General features: G+C 34.8%; 1 long non-coding RNA gene across 1 annotated transcript in view; it reads right to left on the bottom strand.

Moving 5' to 3' along the window:
- LOC138715607 (uncharacterized) overlaps positions 1-11,688 on the bottom strand; it is a 54,367-nt gene extending 42,679 nt beyond the window's left edge. Inside the window, exon 1 of the long non-coding RNA XR_011336509.1 lies at positions 11,613-11,688. This is a non-coding gene — a long non-coding RNA (uncharacterized lncRNA). The remainder of the gene's footprint in view (positions 1-11,612) is intronic.
- Positions 11,689-14,090: the final 2,402 nt, after the last annotated feature.

A 14,090-nucleotide genomic window follows, 5' to 3' on the forward strand; every position in this document is an offset into this window, starting at 1 on the left:
ACATAGTGTATTTCACAGGTACACTTGAGTTGTGAAGGGAGACATCCACCTGCGTGTACCCTTCACTGTGCAACTATTTATAGTCGGTGTAGAAACATTCGACAACACTGGTTTTCCTTTTTATTAAAGCAAAATGTTTCTGCAAAATATGGCACAGATATTACATAATGCAGTGCGACGAGTGGCATGTTTGTTACTGCCAACAAGCACGACTGTGCTGATGTAATTGCAATACTCGAATATTAACGAAAACGTAAAGGATTCATACTTCAGAAGTTATAAAAATGTTAATTTCCTTGAAGCCAAAAATTCAGATTTTTAATTGATTAGGCCCACTTTACGACGCTTTGCCAACTACTGTCGTTATCCGGGTAATATTTACTTACAAATGGCTTTTAAGGAACACGAAGGTTCATTGCCGCCCTCACATAAGCCCGCCATTGGTCCCTATCCTGTGCAATTTAATCCATTCTCTATTATCATAGCCCCACCTCCCTCAAATCCGTTTTAATATTATCCTCCCATCTACGTCTCGGCCTCCCTAAAGGTCTTTTTCCCTCCGGTCTCCCAACTAACACTCTATATGCATTCCTGGATTCGCCCATACGTGCTACATGCCCTGCCCATTCAAACGTCTGGATTTTAAGTTCCTAATTATGTCAGGTGAAGAATACAATGCGTGCAGTTCTGCGTTGTGTAACTTTCTCCATTCTCCTGTAACTTCATCCCGCTTAGCCCCAAATATTTTCCTAAGCACCTTATTCTCAAACACCCTTAACCTATGTTCCTCTCTCAAAGAAGTCCAAGTTTCACAACCATGCAGAACAACCGGTAATATAACTGTTTTATAAATTCTAACTTTCAGATTTTTGGACAGCAGAGTGGATGATAAGAGCTTCTCAACTGAATAATAACACGCATTTCCCATATTTATTTTGCGTTTAATTTCCTCCCAAGTGTCATTTATATTTGTTACTGTTGCTCCAAGATATTTTAATTTTTCCACCTCTTCGAAGGATAAATCTCCAATTTTTATATTTCCATATCGTACAATATTCTGGTCACGAGACATAATCATATACTTTGTCTTTTCGGGATTTACTTCCAACCCGACCGCTTTACTTGCTTCAAGTAAAATTTCCATGTTTTCCCTAATCGTTTGTGTATTTTCTCCTAACATATTCACGTCATCCGCATAGACAAGAAGCTGATGTAACCCGTTCAATTCCAAGCCCTCTCTGTTATCCTGGACTTTCCTAATGGCATACTCTAGAGCGAAGTTAAAAAGTAAAGGTGATAGTGCATCTCCCTGCTTTAGCCCGCAGTGAATTGGAAAAGCATCAGATAGAAACTGACCTGTACGGACTCTGCTGTATGTTTCACTGAGACACATTTTAATTAATCGAACTAGTTTCTTGGGAATACCAAATTCAATAAGAATATAATATAATACTTCCCTCTTAACCGAGGCATATGCCTTTTTGAAATCTATGAATAACTGATATACTGTACCCTTATACTCCCATTTTTTCTCCAATATCTGTCGAATACAAAAAATCTGATCAATAGTCGATCTATTACGCCGAAAACCGCACTGATGATCCCTATCCGGGTAATCTTTTGGCGAATCCTCGGACCTCACCTCATCTCACTACATCTCGCCAAAATATTGTAAAAAATTGCACAAAATTGTAGAAATTGTAGAAAATTACTAAATTGTAAAACTATAAAAATTTGTAAAAATTGTAATTGTAATATTGTAAAATTTTGACTTGTTCCACATCTTAAAGCTTCATTGCTCATGTAAGATTTATGGAATAAAATAAATGAATGAATGAATGAATGAATGAATGAATGAATGAATGATAATGTCAGTGAAATGAGTTCAGGGTCCAGCGCCGAAAGTTACCCAGCATATTTCGCTCTTAATGGGTTGAGGGAATACCCTGGAGAAAACTTCAATCAGGTTTTTCTCCACCCTCCTCCAAATGTTTAACACATTATTCGGTAAGTATTGCGAATAGCATCGTGACTTTTGTCCATATTGATAGAAAATCTAATAAAGAATCATTTATCCCTCTGGCGTAGTTCTAACGTGGTCGGGTTTCGTGTAAATTCAATTTAAAAACCACTAATTTCAAGCCACTGAACGATGCGAGCAGATTGCAACGTCGTAGCGAAAGAGGGAGGATCGCGTACAAAGACAGACCTCTTACATCTTCATTACAAGAGGCAAGACTGTGTTAGCGGCGATGTTGCCAGACTGTTGAAACTTCCAACTTAGTTTTCTAATTAGGGGAGAGTTGAGTAGTATCGGACATCGGGTAATATCGGACAGTGAGTACTACCAGCTGTTGGTAGATGAAAGAAACGCACTGTCCGATATTACCCGATGTCCGATACTACCCAACTCTCTCCTAACCGTGCATTTAATCACAAAACCTATCGTGTACCCTATCGTACCTTTCAATCCGCAGGGTTGTTTCACTTCCACCCTTTAAGCTAATGAAATATGAAATTATAATTTAACAATAATGGAGTAATAGTGGAATGACAAAAACGTTGTGGCTCCAACACTCAGCAACTTGTTTTGCACACCCATTCCCTCTGCTGACAAACAGTCAGCAATTGCAACCAGGTCTCTGTCCGTACTTGATCCCGGGCGTTTTTGTAAAGAGATCACCATCTAACGTCACTGTCAGAGAGCCCCCCCACACCTGACGGAAGACAAAACACCCGCGCAAGACCCGACCTAGCGGGGGGAACCGACAATCGATTTCTGATAGCGTTCGTGGGCTTCACACCGCACAGCCCGGGGAACACGACTTGTCTTTGTTCACACTATGAAGGTGGCATGGAGCAATGGTGCAACGAAAACAGCAGGGATAAACAGAGGCGCTCGGAGGAGAAATGAGCAGCAGCTTCCACGTCAGTTTCACTCTCCCATGTTGTTGTTGTTGTTTTCTAATGCCAGGCGTTTGACAATAAAGTCATTTGACCTCTTGCACTCCAATATTTTTCAAAGATATTATCATGGCCAGCCACTGAAGCACAGATTTTGAGGTGTTCCGAATCCATTTCTTGGTTTGAGTTGCACAATGGACAGTTAGGGGACTGATATATTCCAATTCTATGCAGGTGTTTGGCCAAACAATCATGGCCTGTTGCCAATCTAAATGCAGCTACAGACGATTTGCGTGGTAAATCGGGAATCAACTGTGGATTTTGATGCAGAGAGTTTCATTTTTTCCCTTGGGATTGAGTTATCAAATTTTGTTTGTTGAAGTCTAAGTATGTAGATTTAATAAATCTTTTCACAGAGTAATACGTAGATTTAGTAACAGGTCTGTAAGTAGCAGTGCTGCCCTTCTTTGCTAAAGCATCCGCATTCTCGTTTCCCAGGGTTCCACAATGGGATGGTATCCATTGGAATACAATTCTTTTATTGAGTGATATTAATTGAGAGAGCATTCACTCTCCTATAAAACAGTGTTCAGAACGAGTAAGTTGGAATACTGAAATTTATGTATGAGAATATTATATATTATTTAAACATGATAACATTAAACAAATTATTGCAAACAAACGAGAAAGATATCAACAGTAACTTTGTACCAGAAAGAAAGACGACAAAATTAATTAATCACCAAACTAGAAAAGACCATTGAGACAAATTTATCTCCTTTCTTGAAAATAACAATCATAATAAGACCTCAATCACAAATATACAAAATACTGAAATTTCTTGATAAATAAATTAAAGAAACAATGTGCCGTATTCATAGACATTTTTAGCGCGGGTTTCCGGTGGATGATCAGCTTTTTTCGTATTCATAAACCCGTGTTAGCGATAGGATATAATTTTAATTCTGTACTAGTAACCAGTGGATAGCCGGGGCTAGCTTAGTACGCTCGTAGCGCGTGCTGCGAAATGTCTATGAATAACACCCTATGAGTTCAAGTGGGTCCTATCACCACGGCATGGCGCGTCCTCAGGTTGCGGATAGAGGAGACGGCCTCCAGGTATGGAGGGTAGATGCGAATATATTGAATAAGCAGTCGTGGACAGCCGATAAGGGGTGGTCCTCCAGCTTGGGGGTTGGGCGAAGGGTTAACAACCCATCGCCGTAAAACACAGCTTGTTACGAATCCCTACAATAAGCCTCGGAATGGGACTGATTCTCCGGCACGACCACAGCAAAGGAATACCGGTAAGGTTATGAGATTTGGTACATGAATGGAGAAAGTTACACAACGCAGAACTGCACGCATTGTATTCTTCACCTGGCATAATTAGGAACATTAAATCCACACGTTTGAGTTGGGCAGGGCATGTAGCACGTATGGGCGAATCCAGAAATGCATATAGAGTGTTAGTTGGGAGACCGGAGGGAAAAGTACCTTTTGGGGAGGCCGAGACGTAGGTGGGAAGATAATATTAAAATGGATTTGAGGGAGGCGGGTAATGATGGTAGAGACTGGATTAATCTTGCTCAGGATAGGGACCAATGGCGGGCTTATGTGAGGGCGGCAATGAACCTCCGGGTTCCTTAAAAGCCAGTAAGTAAGTATGAGTTCAAATACTTAGGCTTACTACGGGAACATGGTAAAATTATTATTATTATTATAATCATTTATGTCATCAAAACACTGTCCCCCTGACGTTCATATATTCTGATAATTCTCATACACAAAACATTAACTTGAATGAACTTCTTACAATCCTACGAAACTTGAAACTAACAAAGTACCAGGTGAAGACTGTATAAATTTAATGTGCAGGACAAGCTTTCCTCTTAAGATTCTCTCCTGAACCTGATAAGGAATGGACAAGAACCACCCAAAAATTGGTCTAAATCTATTGCAATTCTAATATATAAGAAAGGTGATCGAAATAACTGTCACAATTATAGTGTGAAAAGCCTATACTTACTTACTTACTTACAAATGGCTTTTAAGGAACCCGAAGGTTCATTGCCGCCCTCACATAAGCCCGCCATCGGTCCCTATCCTGTGCAAGATTAAGCCAGTCTCTATCATCATACCCCACCTCCCTCAAATCCATTTTAATATTATCCTCCCATCTACGTCTCGGCCTCCCTAAAGGTCTTTTTCCCTCCGGTCTCCCAACTAACACTCTATATGCATTTCTGGATTCGCCCATACGTGCTACATGCCCTGCCCATCTCAAACGTCTGGATTTCAAGTTCCTAATTATGTCAGGTGAAGAATACAATGCGTGCAGTTCTGTGTTGTGTAACTTTCTCCATTCTCCTGTAACTTCATCCCGCTTAGCCCCAAATATTTTCCTAAGCACCTTATTCTCAAACACCCTTAACCTATATAGTAGTAGTATAGTAGGAGGAATAAGAATAAAGTGCTTAAGATTAGCTGAAGATGTGGCGTTGTTAGCAGAAGAGGAGATGATACTAAGGGATATGCTACTGGAGCTAAATGACAGCTGTGAGCAGTATGTGATGAAGATAAATGCAAACAAGACGAAGACCATGGTTATAGGAAGAAAACTAAAGAAGGTAAACGTGCGAATTCTAAATGAGGCAGTAGAGCAAGTGGACAGCTTCAAATTCTTGGGGTGTACTATAAGCAGTAACATGAGCTGCTGCCAGGAAGTCAAAAAGAGGATAGCAATGACAAAGGAAGCTTTTAATAGAAAAAGGAGCATCTTCTGCGGACCTCTGGAAAAGAACTAAGGAAGAGACTAGTGAAATGCTTTGTATGGAGTGTGGCATTGTATAGGACAGAAACATGGACATTAGGACGAAGTGAAGAGAAGCGACTAGAAGCATTTGAAATGTAGATATGGGGAAGAATGGAGCGTGTGAAATGGACAGACAGAATAAGAAATGAAGCTGTGCTAGAAAGAGTGAGTGAAGAAAGAATGATGCTGAAACTGATGAAGAAGAGAAATAGGAACTGGTTGGGTCACTGGCGGAGAAGAAACTGCCTACTGAAGGATGCACTGGAAGAAATGGTGAACGGGAGAAGAGTTCGGGGCAGAAGAAGATAATTATCAGACGACAGACGACATTAAGATATTTGGATCATATGCTGAGACAAAGAGAAAGGAATAAAATAGGTACGATTGGAGAATACTGGGTTTTCAGTGAAAGACCTGCCCTTCGGTAGAACACTGAATGGATGAAAAGTCTGTTGAACTCGAGATATATCATTTTTGCGAATATAAAAAAATACATTTACGGTTATTATGTACATATTTGGGGAGAAGAATAAAACAGTTTTCGAAAAGGAAGATCATGCTGCGATGGATATTTTACCTTGAAAATGTTCGTAGAAAAACACAGAGAATTTAATATGGAAAAATACATCGCCTTCATAGATTTCAAAAAAGCATTTGATAAAGTTAATCGCTATACATAGGCCTACTATTAAATGGTAACATATCACATCAAATTAACGAAAACATATTTCACTTATACGAAGAAACTTCAATTGCGGTAAAAACTGGAGATACTTTATCACCTTCAAGAAAATAAATTCAGGTGCTAGACAAGGTTTCTCCACACTTCCACTCCAAATTATCTTCGTTCCCGGTTTAACTACTTATCCTCCAGTCACAATCTAAACACCAGGTCACAGGAGAGCCAAATCCTAGCAATTCCTGCCCATAGAACATCCCACTATTCATCCTCTTTTACTGTCTTAGTCCCCCGTGAATGGAATTCTCTACCTCAGAAGATTAGGGGCTGCCAGACAATAACCACTTTCAAGAAAATGCTAAACGATTTCTTACGGGCGCAGTCAAATTGAAGTTGTAATTGTGATCGAGTTTAATAATTTAATTTAATTTAGGTATGACTATCATTAATTATTATTATTATTATTATTTTTTTTAATTATCTCACTGAACTAATTTTAATAATTATTATTTCTGCTATTTATTTTGTTGCATTTGGTCAATTTTAATGTAGACTATTATATTGATTGTATTTCACCTCACTGCCATTTCTATCATTCATTCTCATTATCATTTGTCGTTTTGTTTGTATCTTGTGCTGAACTGTAATTGGCCTTGTGCTGTTGTTTCGCACATTAATATTATAAATAAATAAATAAATAAATAAATAAATAAATAAATAAATAAATAAATAAATAAGTAAATTATTATTATTATTATTAGATAATTATTTTATTGGTGTTGTGAAGATGAAAAGAACTGTCATTATATTATATTAATTATGTATTATATTGTCTTGTATTGTAATATTGTATTGCTTTGAATTGTATTGTATTGTATTAATTATGTTATATTCACAGCACTATAGTGATTTTCTATCATACTGGTTGAGTGGAAGAGAAGGCCGAATGGCCTTAACTCTGCCAGCTAAAATAAACCAACATTATTATTTTATTATTAAGGTTATGGACTTTCTCCACTTTTATTTAATATCTATATCAATGCTATCAACAAAGAATTTAAATTGACACAACATGGGTATATATCTGTAAATCACATCTACATTTACTTACTTACTGGCTTTTAAGGAACCCGGAGGTTCATTGCCGCCCTCACATAAGCCCGCCATTGGTCCCTATCCTGAGCAAGATTAATACATTCTCTATCATCATATCCCACCTCCCTCAAATCCATTTTAATATTATCTTCCCATCTACGTCTCGGACTCCCTAAAGGTCCTTTTCCCTCCGGCCTCCCAACTAACACTCTATACGACTATTATATAATATATTAATCTCTGGAGACGACTTAGTACTTTTAGCCTCTACAGAAGATAACGTACAACGATCTGTAAATAATTTGAAATCAATAGCAGATCGTATTCAATGGAAATTTCTACATACAAATGTAAAGTTATGACCTTTTACAGAAAATAACCAATACCAAGCAAAATTAGTATCAGTAATCAAATATTACAAAGAGTAAATGAATTCAGTTATTTTGGATATAAAATATCATTTATGGCAGAATCAGATATACCAGACAAAATTCTTAAAAATGGGTATCATCAACAGCATTGTGGAACCATCGTTAGTCCAAAGACATACACGCCTCCGCCTCTATAAAACCTTGGCCAGATCTGTACTATGTGATGGCAGTGAGGCCTGAGACGTGATGAAGATCGCATAACTGCCAGTGAAATAAAATTCATGCGCCGTACAGCAGGTTAGACTATACGGAATGGGACAGGAAAAGAAATGAAGATGCCTTGAACGAGCTCCAAGTGATACCTGTTCTGGATCACATATCAAAGCAATTGGCTCCAACATGTAAATCGAATGTAAAACAATAGAATACCGAAATATCCAACAGGGAAAGGTCGTCAGGACGTCCTCAACAAAAAACGATGGAAAAAGACTTTGATAGACCGTAACAGTTCTTCAAAGGACTAGAACCTGTGAGGATGATGATGATGATGGTGATGGTGATGGTGATGGTGATGGTGATGGTAATGATGATGATGGTGATGGTGGTGATGATGATGATGATCATATTATTTAAACATACAATGGAAAAATCATTAACTTCTAATTTCGCTAAGCAGATATGGCACAACCTACGAAAGATATATTTGCTTATTATTTATTTTTTAATGATTTATTTATTACTGTTTACTTATTTATTTATTTAATTTCATTTATTTTATTATTTGTTGTGATTATTTATTATTATTATTATTATTATTACTATTATTATTATTATTATTGTTATTATTGTTGTTATTATTGTCATTGTTATTTTATTATTGTTATCATTGTTATTATTGTCATTGTTATTTTATTGTTATTATTGTCATTGTTATTTTATTGTTATTATTGTCATTGTTATTTTATTATTATTATTGTTATTATTGTCATTGTTATTTTATTGTTATTATTGTCATTGTTATTTTATTGTTATTATTGTCATTGTTATTTTATTATTATTATTGTTATTATTGTCATTGTTATTTTATTATTATTATTGTTATTATTGTCATTGTTATTTTATTGTTATTATTGTCATTGTTATTTTATTTTTATTATTGTTATTATTGTCATTGTTATTTTATTGTTATTATTGTCATTGTTATTTTATTATTATTATTGTTATTATTGTCATTGTTATTTTATTGTTATTATTGTCATTGTTATTTTATTGTTATTATTGTCATTGTTATTTTATTATTATTATTGTCATTGTTATTTTATTGTTATTATTGTCATTGTTATTTTATTATTATTATTGTTATTATTGTCATTGTTATTTTATTGTTATTATTGTCATTGTTATTTTATTGTTATTATTGTCATTGTTATTTTATTATTATTATTGTTATTATTGTCATTGTTATTTTATTGTTATTATTGTCATTGTTATTTTATTATTATTATTGTTATTATTGTCATTGTTATTTTATTATTATTATTATTATTATTATTGTCATTGTTATTTTATTATTATTATTATTATTATTATTATTGTCATTGTTATTTTATTATTATTATTATTATTATTATTATTATTATTTTTATTATTATTATTATTATTATTATTATTATTATTATTATTATTAATTTAATTGTTCTCTTAATAATGTCATAATTACTAAGAAAGATTGTATTAGAGATCTTGGTGTCTTACTTGATTCTAAATTATATTTCCATGATCATGTGCAATATATTTATACCCATTCATTAAGAATGCTTGGTCTAATTAGGTCTATAACTTATTCTTTTTCTACTCCGATGTGTTTATTAATTTTATACTACCCATATACATTGGTCAGATCCAAGCTTGAATATGCATCTGTTGTATGGAACTCCATTACTTCCACTGACTCGGCTAAATTGGAAAATATTAAAAAAGAAAATTTATTTCCCTGTGTTCTTATAGATTTTTACCAAATTCTGATGATTATAAATCTGAGATTAACTGTAAATATTTTAACTGCTGCAGTTTATTTGCCAGACGTCAGGATCTTGATTATTTATTTTTTTGGGTAAAGTGATATTGATTGTGAATCATTCATAAGCAATATCAGTCTTCGTATTCCTGCCAAGGGTTTAAGATTTCATGATTTTTTTTATAATGGAAATTCTAAATCTCTCTCCCCGGTCTGCAGATATATAAGATATGCTAATTTGCATGGGTTGAACTTGGATCCATTTAATGTGTAGTATATACTTTTTGAGTTTTATATCAATTGTTATTAATTTATGCCTTTTGTTTAGATATGTATTATAATATTCTAGTCATTCTGTATATCTTTGTAATACTATTTATAATTCCATTCTTTCATTTCCAATTATCATCTCATATAACTGCCATTATTTTAATGATCAATTGTACGGTACTTATATTGTAATTTATATCATTGCTATTGTTTTTCTTATATTGTCTTTGTGCTGAACTGTAATTGGCCACTGGCTGTTGTACAGCACATTAAATATAAGTAAATAAATAAAATCAAATTAATTATTATTCAAATAATAATAATAAGTATTCCAGTCTGCTGTCAAAAAATCTGAAAGTTGGAATTTATAAAACAATTATATTACCGGTTGTTCTTTATGGTTGTGAAACTTGGACTCTCACTTTGAGAGAGGAACATAGGTTAAGGGTGTTTGAGAATAAGGTGCTTAGGAAAATATTTGGGGCTAAGAGGGATGAAGTTACAGGAGAATGGAGAAAGTTACACAACACAGAACTGCACGCATTGTATTCTTCACCTGACATAATTAGGAACATTAAATCCAGACGTTTGAGATGGGCAGGGCATGTAGCACGTATGGGCAAATCCAGAAATGCATATAGAGTGTTAGTTGGGAGGCTGGAGGGAAAAAGACCTTTGTGGAGGCCGAGATGTAGATGGGAGGATAATATTAAAATGAATTTGAGGGAGGTGGGATATGATGATAGAGACTGGATTAATCTTGCTCAGGATATGAACGAATGGCGGGCTTATGTGAGGGCGGCAATGAACCTCCGGGTTCATTAAAAACCAGTAAGTAGTAGTAAGTATTATTATTATTATTATTATTATTATCAGTGCACAATTAAGTATGCTTGTACTCCACAGTCTGTTCCTTTACACGTTATTTAGGACTTACAGAATGTGACGTCACAAATGTGGCACACTTCTATTTGCATGCAATCTTTAAATTGTTATTTTATAATGGATGATTGTATATTCAGCAGGTATTAATTACTGGCTCTCCAGTAAATTACACATTCATATTCTGTTTACGATAAACATATTCCCCCCACGTATAATTCCCACCCCTAGATTCGCGATTTGAGACCCACGACAACAAATAAGGACAGCGAGTGGTGTGCAGCGAGCACGACTGCAGAAAAAAAAACATGACTGTGAGCTCTAACCTCACTTACTGCCGGACGACAACTGGGGACACGACCGTGTTTACATCACGCGTTAGGGGAGGGGCATGATGGTGACTGGACTGCCGTGTTCCCTTCTCCAGCATCCAAATTCGAGATTTCATCATATGCAATTACCGATGTGGAAATACAACACTGAAGCCTTGAGCAGCTACCTCCAGTGCCGTCTGATTTTACCACCACTATTAATACCAACACTACCACCACCAGTATTATGTTCAATGCATTTATTCACCGAATCACAAACAGGTACAGTTGAGACTCTGATGACCCGATCCGCAGACGGGCTGCTCCAGGATTTCCCTCAGTCAGTCAGGCAAACATCACCACATCAGTGAGTCCCAGGGCTGTAAAGAAATGAAATAGAAGGATTATATTATAGCTTACGGTAATTTCTTAGTACCCGGTACTCGTTACATAGGTCGTTTTTATGTTTACACAGTGGCTCCTTTCTGAAAAGAAGACAACAAACACCTTTAAGAACAGCTTAAAAGATAACCTTATTAGCATTTCACTCCAATCATTCTGATTTAAAATATTACTGACTACACTGTTGCTTTTTTCTTTAGACATCATCCTGATTGTGCTGCATTTTCAAAATTGTCTCATAATAATCTCTTTCTATTGTCTAATATCATTTGAAATATATTAACATTCTATGTATTTTAGTTTAATTCTGCTACACAGTTTATTTCAGTGTTTAATTAATAGTTCATAGTATTTTGTTGTTTAATTCGTAAATAACTCTTGTATACATGTAACTCTCATCTAAATCAAATTGTTGAATTCTTTGTAAGTTCATGCATATGTATATACACTTTTTGCTGGTTGAGTGGAAGAGAAGGCCTTACGGCCTTAACTCTGCCAGCTAAAATAAATCATTATTATTATTATTATTATTATTATTATTATTATTATTATTAATAGTTTGTTACTAGATGTGATTCTAGTCAGTTTGTAATATATTTTTTTATGTGTTCTTAGGTTAGGTTAGGTTAGGTTAGTTTAGGTTGTAGTTCATTTCCGACAAAATAAAATATTTGTATCGTTATCTATAATAATGTATTCTTAGGTTAGGTTAGGTTAGTTTAGGTTGTAGTTCATTTCCGGCAAAAGAAAATATTTTTACCGTTTTTCTTTTCAGAAAGGAACCACTGTTTAAACACAAAAACGACCTATGTAATGAGTACCGGGTACTAGGAAATTACCTTGCTTACATAACATATAGATTATACTTACTTCTCAATGAGGTTTGTTTACTGATTAAATTATAGACTACAATAAATATGAGTGAAACTAGCGCTGAGGTAGTTCCGATGATTTTTGGAGAGTGAAACGTTCAAATCATGTTTATATTTTTTTATTTTTGTGGTGATGCAGATGATCGTATATGAAGAGTCCACTGCAAGAATGATGGATGTCACTTTCTTGTCGAAAATGAACCAAGACTATCAATGCATAGCTTATTACATATTATAGAATGTGCATTGAGAGTTATATGGCATTAACACTGATAGTCATTGTCCAGTAATGATCGGAAAATCACAGTTAAGCTTTGAGCGCTAAGCATTTCAAACTTTCAATTGCTTCTCCTGCAAAATGTATTCCAAATGACATCCACCATTCTTGCAGTGGACTCTTCATATGTAAGGCAACAAAAAGCCTAACCTAACCAAACCTAATATGTCACGGCAAGGTGTACAAGCGGATTAAGAAAGGGGAACTATCTCAGCGCTAGTTTAGCTCTGAATCACATTGTAGATTACAGGTTATATTGGTACAGGTGATTAGATTACATTCTCTGTTCGATACGGTTCCAAATTTCAATAGGTTCCAGATTACATTGCATATTGCCGGGACTTAATAAAATTAGATTAGGATTAGATTCTAGGCCCACATTATATTACACCACTTTCTGGATTAGCTGAGGTTATGGGTTGACTAGGTCATATTATGTAAGATAGTGTGACTAACAGTAATTGTATGTGTTTTACTAACCTACAAATTCGTAACCAGCATGAATTCCTTGTTGCTCTCCTGCTCTCATTTTAACTAAAGCCTGCATCGATTCCAAGTCGTATGCAACATGATAAGCAGTGATTTTCTGTCACTCGAAACTTTGTCAATGTAGAAGGCCTCTTTCGAGAAATAGCACATTTTTACGTTTGACACATTCTTATATTTTGTTGTTATTAAAGAAGCTGACGAATATTTACTTTAAAAAGCATAAAAAATAAAAAAAAACATAGAAACTTTTCAAATGATAACATTTCGTAATAAAACAATCTTCAAATCAGTGCTGACAACTTGTGTAAAGAAAATTCACATTATATAACTCGACCTACGATAATATGTTTTCTCTAGTTCTATCAAGAGGTACTTTTCTTTCTTCCAAAGCTGAGAGTATAGAAAAACAGCAGGGAGCATATTGTATTGTATTTATTAACATTCCATGGTATTCATACATGCTTACAGCTAGAATATGGAACAAGTCAAAAAACTTAATACTGTTATAAAATCTTAATTTATAGTCACAGTCTAGATGAAATATATATATAGACTTGAAACGATGGCATAAAAAATACGTGTAGTATGCTAGCATTCAAAGATAACTGACCCTACTGATCGATAGTGATCGATAATTTGTTCGTGAAGTGTGGCTTCTTTAGTTATTACTTCTATGAATAGATATTAAAACTTTCATCAAGTTCAG

This window comes from Periplaneta americana, chromosome 15 (genome assembly GCF_040183065.1).
Source record: "Periplaneta americana isolate PAMFEO1 chromosome 15, P.americana_PAMFEO1_priV1, whole genome shotgun sequence".
NCBI classification, from domain to species: Eukaryota; Metazoa; Arthropoda; class Insecta; order Blattodea; family Blattidae; genus Periplaneta; species Periplaneta americana.